The following is a 21,129-nucleotide window of genomic DNA, read 5'->3' as shown; positions in this document are numbered from 1 at the left end:
ATAGAGCATGCAATATAGCTTAGTATTTGAATTATTTCTTTTATACAGCTATTACTGCTCATCTTTATCAAAGGTGTGAATCATTTTGGATCCCACTGTGTATTTTATCCCTGTTTCTCTCTGTCCAATTACACGGTTTAGTCTTCCCTCATTTGTTAGAATGACAAACATGATTTGTGCTGTGATTGCCGATGCATTGTGATTGCCGATGCATTGTGATTGCCGATGCATTGTGATTGCCGATGCATTGTGATTGCCGATGCATTGTGATTGCCGATGCATTGTGATTGCCGATTTGTCATTAAGCAAAATGACAAGGGCAGCCATAACAAAAAAACTGGCAGACTGACCGTTTTGGAAATCAAATGATTCTAAAAAAAAAAAGACAATTTCCAACATCAAGACTAAAATGTCTGAATTTATAGACATTTAAGATTAATAATAATTGGAGTAAAACTTCAAGCTGCTTAACTGGAGTTGAACGTCAAATATTCATAACATAAATTGTGTACAGAAAGAGTTCAATCAGATACTTCCCAAACAAAGCCCACACATTGAAAGGCAAAACTCTCCTTAAAATCCGAATCAACGTCAATGTATTTAATTGTCATAACTAGATGACAGACAGTCAGATATTAAAGGGACTCTTTTTCATAGCTATACATTTAGTTTTCTTTGGCAAGACAAAACCACTGTAAAGTACCTTTTTAAGTCATAAATGGCCAACTTACACTTAAAGCTGCCAATAAAAAGCTGTGTGAATAGTCACATGGGAATAGTCTCTTCACAGGGTCAGTCTGTCTCATTTTGGGTCTGTTTCTCACCAAGAGGCTACATCAAGAGGCTAGCGCTCCCATCATTTATTTTTTGTACATGCGTACAATGCCTCCCAATTAGTTAATGGGTACATTGAGATCAAAATCCATCCTCTTTGCTTCAAATCTAATATCTTGGCATTTTGTCATTCAAATCTGCACAGAGGGTAGAGAAATCCATCACTTAACAAACCCGTCGCCAGTCCAGAATGGTACCGTGGGTAGTGACGATGACATAACACCAATGTGGGGATGACATATTCATAACCACTTACAGACACTCAGGAGAGTCGTGTTTAAGATGTATGCCTTAACTGTAAACTCCCTTCCAAACTGTTACAGCAGTAAAATGTAGTTTGTCTATTAGTCATTTAAAAAAAAAAAATACAAATAAACAATAATGCCATCCATTGTGGTTCAGGAATAATGTAAATATATTATATATGTGAGAGCTTGTACACAAAGTGTTAATACCCAAACGGAAGTGCACTAAATCTACTGTGCACCTGACAATCAAAACCACACTAGAACCCAGTATGTAATACAGAAGCAAAAAAACACAATAGCACCTCCTGACAAGCTATTTAACATTTTAATGTAAAATGCTTTCATCACTATTGTACATTTTTGTACACACACACACACACACACACACACACACACACACACACACACACACACACACACACACACACACACACACACACACAAAGGGATAGATCCACAGTAGCAGATATTAAATGAATGTATTGGGTTACAGGGGTAATAAAGCATAACATACTGTCTTTGTATTTATTTAACACATGCATCAAACCCAAAGTATAACTTATACACTTCAAATTGGATGTCTGTGAGTTTGTGTCCGTGTGTGTGTGCCTGTGAGGGTGTGTGTGCATGCCCTTGTGTGCCTGTGAAAGAGACAGAGAGAGAGTGCCTGTGATCCAAATTGCATCCTATTCCCTCTATAGTGCACTACTTTTTGAATTTGCTGTCAGGAGGTCAAAGGTAAGGTGGGGTGGGATGACTGAAATACAACATGTTATACTGTTTTCAAATTAAACAAAATACCTGGCTCTTGTTAAAGCTTTTACAATTGATTTGCTTGTTTGCGCACTATACAGGGAATAGGCTGCCTTTTGGGATGGGCCCTATGAGCTCTGCTGACCTTTCTGCACCTTCACAAGCTTTTTACTCGATGGCCCCTGCCATGTGCACTCTTTCCAGCTTTATTCGGGTCTGGACTAAAAGTGTAACGTGATGAATTCCCAGAGCGTGAATCCTAATCTGGATAATAAAGCATCTAGGAAACGCCAGGCAGAACGCTCTAACTGTAGTAGTAGTAGTAGGTGGTGGATGGAGGGAGTGTGGGGCGGAGGGAGGAAAAAAAAGCGAGGGATGATAAGGAGGGAGCCTGCGGTGTGGAGTTGTGTGCTTATTGCTGGGTAGTGCTGGTGCCCCAGTTTGCAGCGGTAATGTATTCGAGAGCATCAAAGGCGCGAAGTTTAGAGCTTTAAAGGAGCGAGTCACTATTGATTTTGCAGTAAGGATAGCTTCCCGTGTTCATTAGAAGGAGCTCTTCCTTTTATTTCGGTAGAGAGCGAGGCGATCACACAAACAATCGGCCGCTCGCAGGGGAGAAGCCTGCTCTTTGTTGTTTAGAGCAAAAATTTGTTTCAATCATTTCTTATTTTGCATTCGCAGGCTAAGCCTTAACTAATGAATACTACCCAACTGACTCTAATCCCGAGGGTCTCACCCCAATTAATACATGCTTAAATTGAGAGGAGAGAAATGAGGCTGGTTTGCGCTTAGCAATGAGAAACAAACGTAGTTCTAAAAATAATGGCAGCGGTTTCTCTCACCAAGGAGAAACGAACTGTCTGCACATGAACACCCTTGATATATTCCCACTGTACATACTGTGTGAAGTCAAAGCAATGTATGCAAGTTACTTTTGTCCTCATGTTTGTGTTTGTGCAATGTGTTGTGTCGTGTGTAATTGATTTCATGATTTATATGATTATTCGAGATACAGCGTATTGCTAACAGTTTACCGAGAAATCTTTGTAATAATAATAATAATTTTGTGGGTGTACAAGTGTGTATTAATACACGTGGGAATTGGAAATGTGTTTTTGCATATCCCAACTCCCCCTGAGACACTCTCGGAGAGTGGGGTCGCCGCCAGGATGTACAGGATGTATGAGAGGGGGACATTTTGGAGCGGTTTCCTGGACAGATTCTCCAATGAGCTGGCGGCATTTTAGTCCAGGACTAGGCTTATTCTGTGTACGAGAAACCGCCCCATTGTGTTTCGTGTGATAAATCAGCAAGTAAGGGTGCTCTCCAAGTAATATACTGTAAATACAGTATGCATCTTTGGGATTATATTAGATGTATGGGAAGCATCTGTGATATGGCACAGCACTTCAATACAAACAGTACATTAGCTATGGTAGGGAAAGGGGGAAACCTAGTCAGTTGTTCAACTGAATGCCTTCAACTGAAATGTCTTCCGCATTTAACCCAACCCCTCTGAATCAGAGAGGAGCAAGGGGCTGCCTTAATTGACATCCACGTCTTCGGCGCCCGGGGAACAGTGGGTCAACTGCCTTGCTCAGGGGCAGAACCACAGATTTTTACCTTGTCAGCTCTGGGATTTGCTCCAGCAACCTTTCGGGTTACTGACCCAACGCTGACCCAACGCTCTAACCACTAGGCTACCTGCCGCCCCAATAAATCATTACGGTATCCGATTGTATTAATTTGTCGACATTTTGTCACAGCATCTCTTCTAAAGTGCATCTACTCTACTGGTATCACTTAGGTGATGTGTGGACCTGCTACGGTGTGAGAGACCCCTTAAGACACTTCAAAACTGTAATATTCTTATCAACACTCATATCTGAGCTTGTCCAAGGGCATCTATTGCAAATATGATCAAAATAGTAAAAATAAATTTAAAAAAGAACATCCCAACGAGTGCACGACTCACACACCTGAATTTCTAGCAATGCCATCATCTCCGTTAGCATATTTATAATGGGGTTAAGGGGGGGACATGAGTTAGTGCTGCTGGTTCATAGAGAAATAATGCAGGACTGAGCTGTGGGCGGAGGGGAGAGGAGCGAGCTGGAGGATTCCTCTTGTCACTTTAGATAAGGGCTAAGGAATGCGACTGGTAGCTGGGGGACCGGCTAAGTGGCTGTCGCTTTCCCTCTAGCCTTGCTGGAGCAGACCACTTCAGTGTATTTGAATGGCAGGCAGGCAGCCGTCCCCCTCTAAAGACTTAGCCCCAAAAACCTGCCCAGTCGTGAAGATCATTCTCTGATTTGGGAGTTTGCCTGATTTACTCCATATTGACCAAAGGGAAATTGTCAGATGGAAATAAGCATAAAAGCCCATTTAAGATCTCAGAGGGTGCTTTCTACACATTTGAAAAGCTTTGTCAACAATTCAAATCCTTTTTAGCTCAGCTTGCCAAAAAGGAAGACACAAAAAATGTTTTTCATTCCCTCATTTTGCTAATTGATTTCTATTGTTGCCGTTTTTTTTTTTTTTTTTTTTGAGGATATGAACCTAAGACTCCAAGGATATCTTAGGGAAGCCTCCCCAAAATATCCTCCAAAATAGTTAAAAAGAAAGTGATGACGAGGTCTGACCATGCTCCACTGGCTTCCATCTTCAAAGATCCATCACCCACTGCTGCTTCACTCTGCCTTATGGCAAAGACATAGCCTAGGTCGAACTCACCACTATCTGTAGTATAGCATGTAGGGTGTGGGGTAGAAATGATATCTACACTAATTACCACAGCTAAATATCAAAGCAATTACACTGCGTTTCATTATTCAATTTCAGCGTGATGTGATCCCATCTCGAGATGTGGTTGTAACTGCTGTGCTAATCTTCCCAGAAGGCATTTTCTACATGATGCTTTAAACATGTACTTCTTGCTAAGATGATATTGGCTCTTAGTGGCTCAAAAGTATGGTTCAGCAGTCAGGCTTAGGAAGTTCTTTAAAAATATTGGTCTGCCATTATTTCAGTCTCTTGACCAAACATTACACGCAATTGTGATCTATATAGCATAGTACCTCTTTATTGAGTTGTTGTATGGTTACTGTTTGTCAGTAGTGTTCATTTACTCTGATACAGCCTTTCACTCAACACCATCCTCTTTATTGATAGGTCTGTCCTTCCATTGGCGTTCATGGTATTCTCAGGTGCATCCAGTTCCCTTGGGTCGCTCCTCCTTCTCTCAAACTCTGATTGAAACGGAGCTGTGCTTAACAGGCAGTGGTGGAAAAAGTACCTAATTGTCATACTTGAGTAAAAGTAAAGATTCCTTAATAGAAAATGACTCAAGTAAAAGCGAAAGTCACCCAGTCAAATACAACTTAAGTAAAAGTCTAAAAGTATTTGGTTTTAAATATACTTAAGTATCAAAAGTAAAAGTAAAAATAATTTCAAATGGTTTATATTAAGCAAACCAGACATTTTGTTTTTGTTATTTACGGATAGCTAGGGGCACACTCCAACACGCAGACATCATTTATGAACAAAGCATTTATGTTTAGTGAGTCCACCAGATCAGAGGCAGTAGGGATGACCAGGGATGTTCTCTGTTTAGTGAGTCCACCAGATCAGAGGCAGTAGGGATGACCAGGGATGTTCTCTGTTTAGTGAGTCCACCAGATCAGAGGCAGTAGGGATGACCAGGGATGTTCTCTTGATAAGTACGTGACTTGGACCAATTTCCTGTCCTGCTAAGCATTCAAAATGTAATGAGTACTTTTGGGTGTTAGGGAAAATGAAAGGAGTAAAAAGTACATTCTTTTCATTAGGAATGTAGTGAAGTAAAAGTAAAAGTTGTCAAAATTCTAAATAGTAAAGTAAAGGCACTCCAAAAAACTACTTAAGTAGTACTTCAAAGTATTTTTACTTAAGTAGTTTCCCCCACTGTTAACAGGGTATGTGTCTGGGGACAGCACATCTTCATTACAAATGGCTGTTTACTCATCTGGTACACTTCCTTGGGACACGTTTCTTTATGCCCCCGACTTATTTGTAACAAGAAGGTCAGTGCTTCTGCAGCTTTTCCAAAACGTGTTCATTTTGAGGGTAATTGCACCAGATTGAACGGTGAAATACTGTTACCTTCCGCCGGCCTCAAGAAGATTAGTACCAGTGAGCCATTCAGATTGATCGAACGCGGCCGATGTGCCGGGTGAGGGATGGGAAGGTCAATGGTGCTGATGGTGCCTCACTTTGGGAGATTTGTTGTCAGTGGCTTTACTTTGGAAGAGGATAAATAAAGAGGGTGGTTTATGGAAGGCTAGATTAACAACCCCGATACTCTGACGGCAGTGTGTGTGTGTGGGGAGGGGGATAGAGCAGGGAGCATGTGACCCCTGTTTACGTCTGCTATTTTTATTTCACTAGCGTGTGTGTGTGTGTGTGCGCGCACGTGTGTTAGAATGATTAAAGGGGAAACCTGTAACAACAGAACCAGACTAGATTATAAATGGGTTGCATGACTCTTAATTGCCTCGTCAGTCTTTAAACCCAAACAACCCACTGAGTCATCATGAGCAGCGCAATTAAATCTGCATGTTCATTAAACCCTTCTTTCTTTGAAAACACATCCTTTCCAGAGCTGAACATCATATTTTCTAGCCAGCAGACAAGCCTAGGTGTCTCAATTCCCTTCGTTTTCCCTTAATCGCAACTATGCATTTTGTTTCCTTCGGTGCATTTCAATGCTGAACACATTCTCGGGCCGACTCAGGATGATCATCAGGGAGAAGGAGCTGACCAATCTCAGTCCCTAAATGTATTCATGTTCAATGAAAGCTATTCATCAGCTTAAAACCTCAGCTGTAAGTTCACAGTAAATTTGAACCACCTAGGAGAAATCTAAATGACTCAGAGGAGGTGAGCTTAAGAAGGCGGGAATGGAATGAAGGATTGAAAGGAAGGAAAAGGATGGATGGAATGGGAGAGGGAGAAGAGTCTCTTTTCTTCCATCATCGGGCATCGAGTATGGTGTGTGTGTGCAGGGTTGGATAGGTTACTTTCTAAACGGAATCCATCATAGTTACTAGTTATCTGTCCAGAATTGCAATCAGTAATATAACTTTCTGATGACCCAAACTCAGTAACGTAATCTGATTACATTCAGTTACTTGTAGATCACTTTCCCCTTAAGAGGCATTAGAAGTAGACACAAATTAATGTTACCAATTGTACGACATCTGTTGCAGGATAAATCAATGTTATAGTTTACCTAGCTGGACATATATGGATGTACTATTTTTACTTCATGGGTTGGTTATGTAGGCTTCTTCTAACCCATCACGTTCTACTACATATGATAATACAATTAAATGATATCTTTACATTAATATATATAATTTATAAGTCCAAAAATTGATATAGCAACTACAGATTGCACCTTTAGGTCTAACAAAGGTGTTTGAGTTTAAGCATGTGTCCATTTGGCCTATGGATTTATTTTTTATCATCATGAATTAGATTGAGCAATAAAAGCCCCACTTTTATTCCATAGGCTGGGATCCGCAGTATGCAGCTGTTGAAAGAGCGCATTTTTCACTGGCTGTCCACTGGTTTCAAAAACAATGATTGATAGGCAGCTTAAACTTCTTGAATTCAACCACTACTGGGTTGAAATACACATTTAGATTTGTGAACAGACATCCACAACAACCACAATCTGTAAGGCGCAAATAGCTAAATGAGAGCAGCAGTGTGATTCACATGAATGCGCTATGTAGATATCAATAATATCCGTATCGCCTTAGACTACACCACTGCTGTCATCCTGACCTCCAAGCGTTTATTCAAGTTGGATAATCTTTGGATGCCAACAGCAGTCGTACCATTGGAAGACATAGCTTGGACTGTAGCCTACAAAAGCCTATTCATGATCTTTTCCCGCAATCCATCAAACACATTTGGTGTGTCATCATAGTGGTCTCTGACTTGCGGTCAGACTCACTCAGGTGGAACAAACTTAAACTTGCACCTTATTTTCAATGCTGATTTGAATGTCATTGAGAAAACAGAGAAGTGTTAAAGATTTTTTTCCGAATAAACATCCTTTCTGAATTTAAAAGTAATCCTCGAAGTAATCTTCTAGTGTTCAAAAGTTTCTGTAATCTGATTACAATATTTTTGCTGGTAACATTATGGATTACAGTTACTGTTTTTTTGTAAGCTCTTATATGTAACAGATTACATGTAATCCGTTACTCCCCAACCCTGTATGTGTGTATGCGTGCGTGTGTGCGTGCGTGATGATCAAGGCTTGGGTGACTCCCAGTAAATATATTCAGCATCACAGGTGAGTTGTCTTTGGCGACCATGCACACTGATTACTGATTTCAGAAAGACAACTGATGTGAGAGGGAGGGCTATAAAGAGAGAGTGCCATAGAGGGTGGCGAATGAAAGAGTGCCACAGAGGGTGGCGAATGAAAGAGTGCCATAGAGGGTGGAGAATGAAAGAGTGCCATAGAGGGTGGAGAGTGAAAGAGTGCCATAGAGGGTGGAGAATGAAAGTGTCATAGAGGGTGGAGAAGAAGTGATAAAATGAGCATAGGGACAGACAGTGAGGGTGAGAGAGAGAGAGAGAGAGAGAGAGAGAGAGAGAGAGAGAGAGAGAGAGAGAGAGAGAGAAAGAAAGAGAGAGTATAGGGACAGACAGTGAGAGAGAGAGAGAGAGAGAGAGAGAGAAAGAAAGAGAGAGTATAGGGACAGACAGTGAGGGAGAGAGAGAGGGAGAGAGAAAGAGAGAAAGAAAAAGAAAGAAAGAGAAAGAGAGAGAGAGAGAGAGGTGAAGAAAGATCAGGCACTCTCGAGACTGCTGTGTGTCTGGTATTCATTTGTCCGTGACACTGCACCCCCCCCAGTCATACCCTGGCGAGAACTCCTAAACACACCAACAACTAAAAGGATGAAGGAGAAAAGAAACCTGCAAAACCTAAAACAACAGAAAAACCACGCTTCATGTTCGAGATGAGGACCTTATCATTGGCTACAAACAACTTGGGTGCAAAATACTAATCAAGTCGGTCGACAGTCAGAATTCCTGGAGACGCTTTTATGGGATTTGCCGGGTTATGTTGACCACGTTTGTACAAGGCTTTTCCGACAAGGAGGGCGTTTGAATCGCTGGTCTATCAGAAGCCTTTTAGCAAACATCAAACAGTGCCTGGTCTCTGGAGTAGTAATTACATCTACCATCTGTGGTTTGACCCGACCGACCCGCCGCTCTTTAGAGGGCGGTGGGTTTGTTTTTTTTATCTCTGACTGCCCACGACTAGGCCTAATAGACTGCGTCTTGATCTGCAGGTTCCCTTGTGTAAGACAAGTGGGAAATCCAAAAGCATTAGTTATGTAAACTAGTTTGTCCATGTAGAACATGTAATTATACATTAAACATTAATAGTGCTCGGGACGTTATTTTACACATCCACTCAATTGTGTTAAACACGGATGCTCGATCTTATTAACAGAGCCGCAGTGACTTGTCATTTTTTACATCAGCGAATCAAAGTCTAATTGGAGGATAACAATGACTCTGTTGGGTGGCGATCCGTTACGAGCGCTTGTGGTGTGTGTGCTTCTGGAAAGAGAATACAAGGATACAAATGCGTAGAGATTATGAAAGAAAGCAATCCCATCGACAAACCTTCATAGGTTTAGCGGAATCAGACACAAGTTAATCTGACCCAAAATAACAGTCACTTTTCATTGAGAGAAAGTGGGTCATTTTATGTCTAAAGTCCTTGTGTCTAAAGTGGATAAACCTTTCAGTCACGGACTACATTGAAGCTCTCATTATGACACACCACATACACACAGACAGACATGATCGAATGCACACACACGCCCATTGTATGCAGAATAGCTCTCCAGACAATATATTATCCATAGTAGCTTTCCATCAGCACATTTGTGATCAGTTAGAATTCACCCCCAGTAAATCACAAGAGTAATGGCCTCTCAGAAATGACAAGGTCCCCCCCCCCCCCCCATTTTTATTTTATTTTTTATCCCCACATGCAGTTTTTCGTCCAACAAAATAGGCACTGCATAGATAATCACAGACGGTATCACAGACTGTATCACAGACTGTATCTAACTAAAACCGTCCATCGAGACATTGGTGCATGGTTTCTGTGATAATGACTTTTACAAACTTTTGGCATGTGAGTCAATAAATTAAAAGCTTTGAACTGAAAAGTTTGAATGCTTATAATAAGAAAGAATAAGTGTTGCTAACATGCTGATATTATTGTATTATAAATGCAACAGTGCCCTAGGGACTTTTTAAAGCTAAAGCTGACATTTTCATTCTGGCACTGCAAGGGAATCAAATAACAGCAACTCTGTGGGCAAACAAACTCATTAAATGAAATGTGGTAATCATGTCAATAAAATTTTGTAAAAGTATATGAACATTGCGATACAGATTGTTCTTGGAACACCAACGAAAACTAGGTTGGTGTGTTAAAGCTGTCTTTACTGCTCGCCTCAAATATAACTCAGGTACACCTGAACGTGTACATGCTATTCCAGGAGCAAATCATGTTCTCACCCTTTTTTCTTCTTCCCTGAGCACTGGAGTGAAGTCCTCATCTTTGGAAATACTTCTTCCCTGAGCACTGGAGTGAAGTCCTCATCTTTGGAAATACTTCTTCCCTGAGCACTGGAGTGAAGTCCTCATCTTTGGAAATACTTCTACCCTGAGCACTGGAGTGAAGTCCTCATCTTTGGAAATACTTCTTCCCTGAGCACTGGAGTGAAGTCCTCATCTTTGGAAATACTGCTTCCCTGAGCACTGTAGTGAAGTCCTCATCTTTGGAAATACTTCTTCCCTGAGCACTGTAGTGAAGTCCTCATCTTTGGAAATACTTCTTCCCTGAGCACTGTAGTGAAGTCCTCATCTTTGGAAATACTGCTTCCCTGAGCACTGTAGTGAAGTCCTCATCTTTGGAAATACTGCTTCCCTGATCACTGTAGTGAAGTCCTCATCTTTAGAAATACTTCTACCCTGAGCACTGTAGTGAAGTCCTCATCTTTGGAAATACTGCTTCCCTGAGCACTGTAGTGACGTCCACATCTTTGGAAATGCTGCTTCCCTGAGCACTGTAGTGAAGTCCTCATCTTTGGAAATACTTCTTCCCTGAGCACTGTAGTGAAGTCCTCATCTTTGGAAATACTTCTTCCCTGAGCACTGTAGTGAAGTCCTCATCTTTGGAAATACTTCTTCCCTGAGCACTGTGGTGAAGTCCTCATCTTTGGAAATACTGCTTCCCTGAGCACTGGAGTGAAGTCCTCATCTTTGGAAATACCGCTTCCCTTAGCAATGTAGTGAAGTCCTCATCATTGGAAATACTGCTTCCCTGAGCACTGTAGTGAAGCACTCATCTTTGGAAATACTGCTTCCCTGAGCACTGTAGTGAAGCACTCATCTTTGGAAATACTGCCTCCCTGAGAGATTTTTTTAATCATAATAATAATTAATAATTGAATAGTAAGGGGAAAGCATTTGAAAAAATGTCCATGGAGAGCGAAATATTTTATTTTTCACTTGCCAATTTCTCACTGTGGCAAAACACCGAAACACACCTACAGTAAACAATTTGAGTTCTGTGAACACCCCAACAACCAAAACCACTGTTGACACATGCATGCCTTCCAAACATCAAATTACAAAAACAAAAACACCCACTGATGTCTGGCCAGAGTAGAATCATTTCCAGCTCGGCTCAGATGTGCTGTTTGACATTTGTTCCGGTGATATGAAAGGTCACAGAGAGATGTGTGGTGTGAGATAGAAGGGAGAGAGAAAGGGAAGAGGACAGAGGAGACAAAAGATGTGGCTGAGCGAGTCCAGCAGATGGCTGTCAGTCGGCCAGCCTGTACACGTCACAGCATCACACCACGGACCCGCAGGCCTGGTCAAGACTTTCTACGGCAAAGAGAAAGAGGAAGTAGAAGGGTTCTCCCTCACACACCATGAGGTAGCAGGTAGACCACTGGCAGGAAAGGGAGTGGAGAGTGTTTGGAAACGGTGCCAAGATCAACTGGCGTTGATATACTACATTGTAATGCTTTACTAGTGGACTGAGGTGAAAACAATGTCATGCCTAGATGAGGGTGGACTATGGTGTTTGACTATGGTGCTCATTAAGCCACTACTTTCTTTTCAAGGTCTAGGCCAAGTTACTTAAGAAATATTTTTCTGTGAAATGGGCAATAATCATACAACTGAATTTACTGAGAAAAAAGTGGTTAGTGGTTCTTCATCACTACCTTGAGCTATTTGCTAACGAGTGCATGCATGCTGGTCACGTCTACTACAAGGTAAAACACGGTAAAAGAGGACAGCATGATAGACCCATGGAGACATCAGCTAGTCAATTAACTTGCTGTGCATGCCTTCTAACATTACACCTGCATGCCTTCTAACATTGTATCTAAGTTGAGGAGAAATTGTCTACAGGGTAGATGTGTTTTAACTTTTTGCAGCCTGTTTCAGCACTGCAATGTGGCTCATGGTGAATCATGTGGGGATGAGAAGAGAGGTAAACAGGTTTACACTTCAACGTGAAGAAATCCCCTTCAGTTCTCAACCTGTGCGTTGGCAATGGGGGGATACGAACATGCGAATAGCCAAGAGACTGGCGAGATCTCAAAGTGAAAGGTTGTGAATTAGTGTTCATCGCACGTTTGGGCGCGTTCACACACGCACCGTCTAATTTTAACGGTGTTACCGCGCTTGTAGAATGCGATGTGTTAGAAAAGTTTGACTTTGCTGGAACAAAAGGAAAGAAGACAGAACAAAGTTTAGCAGCATCTGTATATTCCAAGTACAACACTATAGAATTGATATGGAATATATAAGCAAATGTGAGCTGTGAGAAGATCCCTGAGGCAAAGTATTACACCTCGAGATGCCTTTGTTGACAGCTCTAATATCTCTCCTTTCACTTTCACTTTCACATGATATAGCTATGGCTGCTTTCTAAAGAAGTCACAGGAGAAGACCTACAAAGACGTAACATTAATGTCCAATCAATGTCCATGGGTGGCAAAACCGGGTTGTTCGAGCCCTGAATGCTGATTGGCTGAAACCCGTGTTATAATCAGACCATGTGACATTTTTTTTTTTTTACTGTTCTAATTACATTGATAACCCGTTTTTAATAGCAATGAGGCACCTCAGGGGTTTGTGGTAAACGGCCAATATACCACGGCTAACGGCTGTATTCAGGCACTCCGCATTGCGTTACCCTTTAGCAGTGGTATACTGTACAGGCCTTATACCACACCTCCTCAGGCCTTGCTGCTTAATTATATACTGTCCATACACACCACGTATTTACAATTTATTTTTCTGAAATTTCTTGATTTCTTGTTTAGATTATTTTTGTATTGTATTTGCTAAACATCCCACTGAGCAAAAACTAAGTAATTTCAAACCAAAAATCCAATGTGATGAATTTGAATCAACGTGTAAAATTGATTGGATTATTTCAACATCAACGTAAGGGAATTTAGTCTTTTTTTCAGCCAACTTTCAACTTAAATACAATGACAGGGTGACATTTTTTTGTTGACTTCACGTTTAATTCACATTAGTTGGCAACTCAACCAATTGTAAATCAAAACTAGACGTTGAACTGATATCTGTGCCCAGTGGGATTCTGATGCACTTTTGGAGCTAGTAACATAAGCATTTCAATGTACCTGCTATAACACCTGCAAATCTGCTTACGCGACCAATAAAATTTGATTTGAAACTTTCAACAATATCAACAATCAACTCCTTTTCAACAAAGAGACTAATACCACACAAGTAATATAAACTCTTTAAACTTCAGACTTATTGGTTTGGGCTTTGGTCCCTGACATTGCCAGTGCTCTAGAAGCTCGTGGTACATTAAACCTACAACACTTTGATTTAGTGCTAAGTGTCTTCACCTCCGGGAAATGTGGAGTTGTTTAATGTGAAGCTTCACAGAAGGTGTATATGAGATGGTAATTTCCAAGAGGAGAGATGCTGAGAGAGATAAGGAAAAACAAATATCTGGACATTAAATTGGCTTCCGTCACTGTCTTTGACCGCCTACAGCCAGAACATCAAAGCTTGGGTTAGTGGTGGTGTGAGGGGAGTAGGTAGAAATGGGCTCTTCTTGGTTAAAAGCTGGTTTCTGTCCGAGACGCCACATTGGATGGTGTCATCGATCCGATGCTAACGGAGTGTGGGCATCTGCGAGTGGTCCCGTTATCAGCCAAAGCCCCTCCTCCCCGAAGGGGGCCTCCATTTTGTAATCTTGTAGAGTAAACGGTGGAGGACGTGAGATAGAAGGGGCATTTGGGACAGACGCCTACCACCTACGAGTCTGTCACCAGGGGTTACGAAGAGCACTCGGGCCCTAGATGCCGGAGCAGCAACTCAATGAAAAACAAAGATGGGTCAGTGAGCTCAGTGAGTTCTGTCAATGCACACAAAGTCATCTTTGGTTGGCGAAACACATGATCAAAGTCTCAAAAACAAATACATAAAAAACAACTGAGCAGGTCTTCAAAGCATGTCAACCCCCTTGAAAATGTCAAACCCAACAGGACTTTAGCGATCTGACTTCTAAGGAAGTGCGTGAGCAATGTTAATTCCCTCCTGAAGTGTGAGCTGCCACATTAAATTCTTACGGAGTGTGTATTCATTCATTTGCATTTCATAAAAGTCACAATCAATAACCTCAAAAATGTGTGTGTGTGTGTGTGTGTGTGGTGGTGGTGCAGGGTTTTGCTTGCCGAGAATCCTGAATAAAGAAGAGGGAAAAAATGAATCACAACATTCTCCTCCAATCAGGGCAATTAGCTGTGGATCAGTGTCAGGGAGCCAAGGTCTCCAGCAGCAATTCGGGAAGGAACGGGTCTGGCCTATACTCCAATACCCAAATACCCTCACCCCCTCCAATTTGCCAGTGGCGGCCTCTCTCTCTCTCTCTCTCTCTCTCTGAGCTCTGAGATATAGCAGGCCTTCACTGGCAGTGACGCGTGCTGCATAGGCTTGTGTGAGCGCAGCCCTGAATGTCCCTCTCATAGACACTCACATACCCTGGGGCTTTTTGTGGAAAATGAGACCGTGGAGAATGAGATAATAAGATTATGGTACGTGAATGTGTGTGGCAGAGTTTCTGCATACATGAGTGTGTGTGTGTGTGTCATAATTGTGTCCTACCATGTGTAAACACAATCAATCAGCTCCTTTAAAACAGTGTCATTATGGGTAAATAGAAAATCCACTTTGATCGATAGGGTATTGACTGTCTTATTATGCGTGTGTATAATAACAAATATTTTTTATTCATTTCATTGCCAATTTATTCTGGGTATTAAACTCTTTGGCTGTGTCTCGCTGAGAGAAAGCAACATGATGGACAGATTCCCTGTATGTTGAACACATGCACAGATTATATCAAACCAAGAAGTGTGTTTACATTTTGCACACATATGTACAATATACTGCAATGGTGAGAGAGTCTGATCAAATAATTCATACTTTTCAGACAGATCACGCTCTACGGTTCAGTCTGCTTTCACAAATGTCACTGTACTCAAAGATAATTCCATAAACTGTAAGGAATCAATGATGATTATGAGAGTTTAAACAAATATTGACATGAATAGGATCATCAGTGAAAGGGAACTAGCATACTAAGCATCCAATGATCGTACATACTCTATTTCAGATGCATATCCTTGCTTGCAATAGTTTTATCAAAACATCAATAACTTTTGTTCAACCATATCCCTCTCCATCGCTTGTGATAGAATATGTGTTATTACAGCAAACTTATTAGACAGTAAAACGTATTTGTACGCTCACATCGACAAGAGTATCATACTTTTTCGTTCACACTAACCCTGAGCACCTACTCAAACTGCCTACTCAACTTCAATTCAGTCTCTCTTTCCAGACAGCTATATAATGATGTGTTTTTAAATCCCCTTTGGTTTTTATTACAAAAGGGCCATTCATTTGAAAGAGAAAGGAGATAATCTCTCCTTGGCTACAGTGTGGCGCCATGTAAAGTACTTTCTTATTTCTCATTAGGGCCTACCCAATAGATATGTGAATTAGAGGCCCTGAATGAAAGCAATGCGCCCTTAATAATATTGCCATTGCAATTTACAAGAGAGGATTAGGTTTCTTATAATCATAATTCACCCAACTATTTTTTTGGCCTCCCTGGACAGTTGCCTTCTAAATTACCTATTTCAATGGCGTAATTAAAATGGTTCAGTCACTGATGACTCGCGGGAGACAATCACTCTTTTACTAGAACGGGTGCCGCAACAGTATAAAACTACTGTACGCACATGTAGTAGTCACTTTAATTAGGTGTTAACACAAAAAAAAGATGGTTCCTCAGATCAAAACTGTGCAATTTCTTAATTCTTAAAAGTCTAAACTGTTGGGGATGGGGGGGTCTATTCTGACATATGTGACCCGTTTCAAGAAGCTAGGCGTTAACTTTTTTTATTTGTTTAATGTGTTTTTTGGCAGAAATGCCTTCTGGAACATGTAAACTTTCATGTGCCTTAATAACAAACTTGTATGCCATCTGTAAATTACAAGTGTAGTTGGTTTAGCCATGGGAAAATACAGGAACCTTCCCTCTAGCCATGATTGGCTGAGATAGTTGACCGAGTTTTGAAATCAGTGGAAGCAGAGCGATAATTGCCAAATGCGGAGAGACTCGAAAAGAGAACACAGAAGGCTGTTCTATAAAACACCTGTCTCCGGATTACATCTTCAAACTAAGGCAACCACGAAATTCATCCATGTATCCATGTAAGAGTCTACATTTTCAGATATTATATGTTTCTAATTTTGTCAGAGAGTCATTTTCATAGTAAGTTAAAGTGTTCTGTTAGCTATCTAGCTAAAATTAGATGGCTGGCTCGCTAGCTAACATTACGTGTATGATCTGTGAAGTAATGTTATTAGTATTTCAGAAATCCATTTGCATTGCTAGTTATAGCCTAATGTTAACTAGCTAGCTAACATAGAACCTAATTGGTTAGCTTTAGCTACCTGCAGACAGAGTCATGCATGGTGCATGGTAGTATGAGTAGGATTATGGTTCATTGTTTAGCTAGCTAGATACATGCCTAGACATATGACTTGGGATTATGGTCATTGTTAAATTATCTAGCTAGCTGCATGTCTAAAGAAAAGACTCCACTATGAAAGTAACTATTTCAATGTACCATTTACACTTGTAAAAATTCCTATATAGGACCGAATCCAGGTGGTGGGTCACATATGGAATAATTTTAAGAATGTCATAACATGGTATCCCCAAAAAAGATTTACAAATTATTTGATAAAATATTGAATTTGGCCTTTACTACTTTAGCCTATAGAAACACCTTGAATAATCCATTCATAAATGACAAAAATACAGTCAAAAAACAAATAAGCAATAATGTTTTGAAAAGCTCAGGAAATATATATATATATATATATATATATATATATATATATATATATATATATATTTACACATATTTAAGCCCTTATTTTTGTTGGCAAAAAAACAACCGCCTTACAGTACTTCCATTCATTTGTAAGGGTTACATTTAAAAAAGAAAAATGGAGAACACCATCATGTTAATGAGAGTCTCGCCTTTCTACAGTGGTGTCGTATTCGTTTGCAGCCCAAATGGTTCGGACGCCACTGCAAAAAGTAGTCACATCAGCGTTACCGTGAGAGGCTCCCCTTTCTATGGAGTGGTGATATTAGCCAAACCATTTAGATGCTACAGACGATTTTGTGAGAAGACCGATTTTTGGGATGTCTCCTAGTCTGAGAAACAGCTCTGTAGCTCTGCCACTTTCCACCGCAGATGCAGAAGGGAACCATACAGTGGTTCCTCCTTTAAAAGTTGGGTCATACTGCGGCACACCTTGGGGGCTGCTGCAGCATTCTGTGGCACATAATTTAATTGTCAGCCATTTTTTCTGTAACTGCAAGTTAGTGCTAGTTTGACCACCAGAGGGCATCTTTGATAAGCATTAGATAGTCTTCCATATTGGCATTACCAGAGACGGGGAGGGCATGCGGGAGACCAGGGTTCAGGGTTCGGGCTGTCCTTGTAAATAAGAATTTGATCTTAACTGATTCCATATGTGTTATTTCATAGTTGTGATGTCTTCACTATTATTCTCCAATATAGAAAAACTTTTGACTGGTACTTGCTTAATTCATTTGATTCATATTATGGTGTTTCTATTCTATGAAAAACGGAATGGATAATATGGCACTGTACAACGTAATGGTCGACAGTACAGTACTGGGCTATTTAGCTAAAGACTCCCTGTGTCGTACAGACGGGAGACCGGGGTTCAATCCCCCAATGGGAAGGATATGCTTAGGCTATGCTTGTAAATAAGAAATTGTTCTTAATTTATTTGATATGTGTTATTTCATAGTTGTGATGTCTTCACTATTACTCCACAATGTAGAAAATAGTAAAATTATAGAAAAATCCTGGAATGAGTAGGTGTGTGCAAACTTTTGACTGGTACTTAATTAATTTCATTAATATTATGGTGTTTGTATTCCATGAAAAACTAAAAACCCTCTGGGTAAATTCAGACCGTTTCGCTCTCGGAGCGCACACTGGACTTTTGGTCCGAGAAGTAGGGTTAATTTGAGCATTCTGGCCTTGCTAGCTAATTCCAGACACAAATGAGACCACTCTGACCATTTTACTCACCCTAGCAGAGCTGGTTAGGCAGTTTTTGTGTTAAAGTTATTATATTCTACTCAATCCATAGGCTTCATTAATGTCATTCAGACTTGAAGTTGATACAACAACTATGATAGCTGAGGTTCATAGATTGGTATACACAGATTGGCTACATACTGTAGCTAGCTACACATCCATACAGTTATTTTTATCCTCCACTACACAATAAGCAAGTAAATAGTTAGCTAGCTACAGTGCCTTGCGAAAGTATTCGCCCCCCTTGAACTTTGCGACCTTTTGCCACATTTCAGGCTTCAAACATAAAGATATAAAACTGTAATTTTTTGTGAAGAATCAACAACAAGTGGGACACAATCATGAAGTGGAACGACATTTATTGGATATTTCAAACTTTTTTAACAAATCAAAAACTGAAAAATTGGGCGTGCAAAATTATTCAGCCCCCTTAATTCTTGATTCTACTTGAGACACATATGTCTCAAGTAGGCACCTGGAAATGCAAATGCGCTACGCTAAATGCTAAATGTACTCGTTTAAACTCAAACCTTGATCAAAATTCACAAGCAGGGTATTGAATTAAAGCTACACTCGTTGTGAACCTAGCCAACAAGTCAGATTTTTAAAATGCTTTTCGGCGAAAGCATGAGAAGGTATTATCTGATAGCATGCACCACCTGAAAATGCCTGAATGCGACGTAAACAAAGACTCTGCTTATCTGACGCAGCACAAAACGCAGAAATAAAATATAAAACATTCATTACCTTTGACGAGCTTCTTTCTTGGCACTCCTATATGCCCCATAAACATCACTATTGGGTCTTTTTTTCGTTTAAATCGGTCCATATATACCCAAAATAGCTTTCTATGGAAGCTGTGTCATTCAGAAAAAAACATCGTTTTTTAACGCTGCATAATTTTTTTTAATTAAAAAAGTTGACGATAAACTTTCACAAAACACTTTGAAATCCTTTTGTAATCCAACTTTAGGTATTAGTAAACGTTTATAATCTATCAAAATTATTACAGGGCGATGTATATTCAATAGCTCCTCGTGTGCAAATCAATGGCTGCCCATGTCCACATTAACAACATCCTGGTGGAGACTGGAAGAATCGGAAGCCAGATAGATGGATTTTCCAACAAAAAATTCAATTGAAAATGACGACAATGGCGACATCGTGTGGAATTTGTATGAATTGCATGCAGGTCGATATTAAATTTTGTCCTCTTTTAACAACCCATGGAAGTGACTTATGGAAATTATTTTTAGCTTTCAGAGAGCAGTTTTTCTTGCGTTTTTCAATGAAACACACAATCTGTTATAGTCACAGCCGTGATTTAACCAGTTTTAGAAACTTCAGAGTGTTTTCTATCCACACATACTAATCATATGCATATACTATATTCCTGGCATGAGTAGCAGGACGCTGAAAAGTTGCGCGATTTTTAACAGAATGTTCGAAAAAGGAGGGGGTAGAAGTAAGAGGTTTTAAGTTAATACTTTGTAGCGCCACCTTTTGCTGCGATTACAGCTGTAAGTCGCTTGGGGTATGTCTCTATCAGTTTTGCACATCGAGAGACTGACATTTTTTCCCATTCCTCCTTGCAAAACAGTTTGAGCTCAGTGAGGTTGAATGGAGAGCATTTGTGAACAGCAGTTTTCAGTTCTTTCCACAGATTCTCGATTGGATTCAGGTCTGGACTTTGACTTGGCCATTCTAACACCTGGATATGTTTATTATTGAACCATTCCATTGTAGATTTTGCTTTATGTTTTGGATCATTGTCTTGTTGGAAGACAAATCTCCGTCCCAGTCTCAGGTCTTTTGCAGACTCCATCAGGTTTTCTTCCAGAATGGTCCTGTATTTGGCTCCATCCATCTTCCCATCAATTTTAACCATCTTCCCTGTCCCTGCTGAAGAAAAGCAGGCCCAAACCATGATGCTGCCACCACCATGTTTGACAGTGGGGATGGTGTGTTCAGGGTGATGAGCTGTGTTGCTTTTACGCCAAACATAACGTTTTGCATTGTTGCCAAAAAGTTCAATTTTGGTTTCATCTGACCAGAGCACCTTCTTCCACATGTTTGGTGTGGCTTGTGGCAAACTTTAACCGACACTTTTTATGGATATCTTTAAGAAATGGCTTTCTTCTTGCCACTCTTCCATAAAGGCCAGATTTGTGCAATATACGACTGATTGTTGTCCTATGGACAGAGTCTCCAACCTCAGCTGTAGATCTCTGCAGTTCATCCAGAGTGATCATGGGCCTCTTGGCTGCGTCTCTGATCAGTCTTCTCCTTGTATGAGCTGAAAGTTTAGAGGGACGGCCAGGTCTTGGTAGATTTGCAGTGGTCTGATACTCCTTCCATTTCAATATTATCGCTTGCACAGTGCTCCTTGGGATGTTTAAAGCTTGGGAAATCTTTTTGTATCCAAATCCGGCTTTAAACTTCTTCACAACAGTATCTCGGACCTGCCTGGTGTGTTC

At 40.5% G+C, this 21,129-nt stretch overlaps 1 protein-coding gene across 1 annotated transcript in view; it reads right to left on the bottom strand.

Annotated features, from left to right (window-relative positions):
* Positions 1-21,129, bottom strand: part of LOC139378982 (receptor-type tyrosine-protein phosphatase delta-like) — a 579,926-nt gene that overhangs the window by 395,112 nt on the left and 163,685 nt on the right. The window lies entirely within an intron of this gene.

This window comes from Oncorhynchus clarkii, chromosome 21 (genome assembly GCF_045791955.1).
Source record: "Oncorhynchus clarkii lewisi isolate Uvic-CL-2024 chromosome 21, UVic_Ocla_1.0, whole genome shotgun sequence".
Lineage (NCBI taxonomy): Eukaryota > Metazoa > Chordata > Actinopteri > Salmoniformes > Salmonidae > Oncorhynchus > Oncorhynchus clarkii.
Note: the sequence above shows the minus strand (reverse complement) of the source record. Positions and strands in the feature narration are given on the sequence as shown.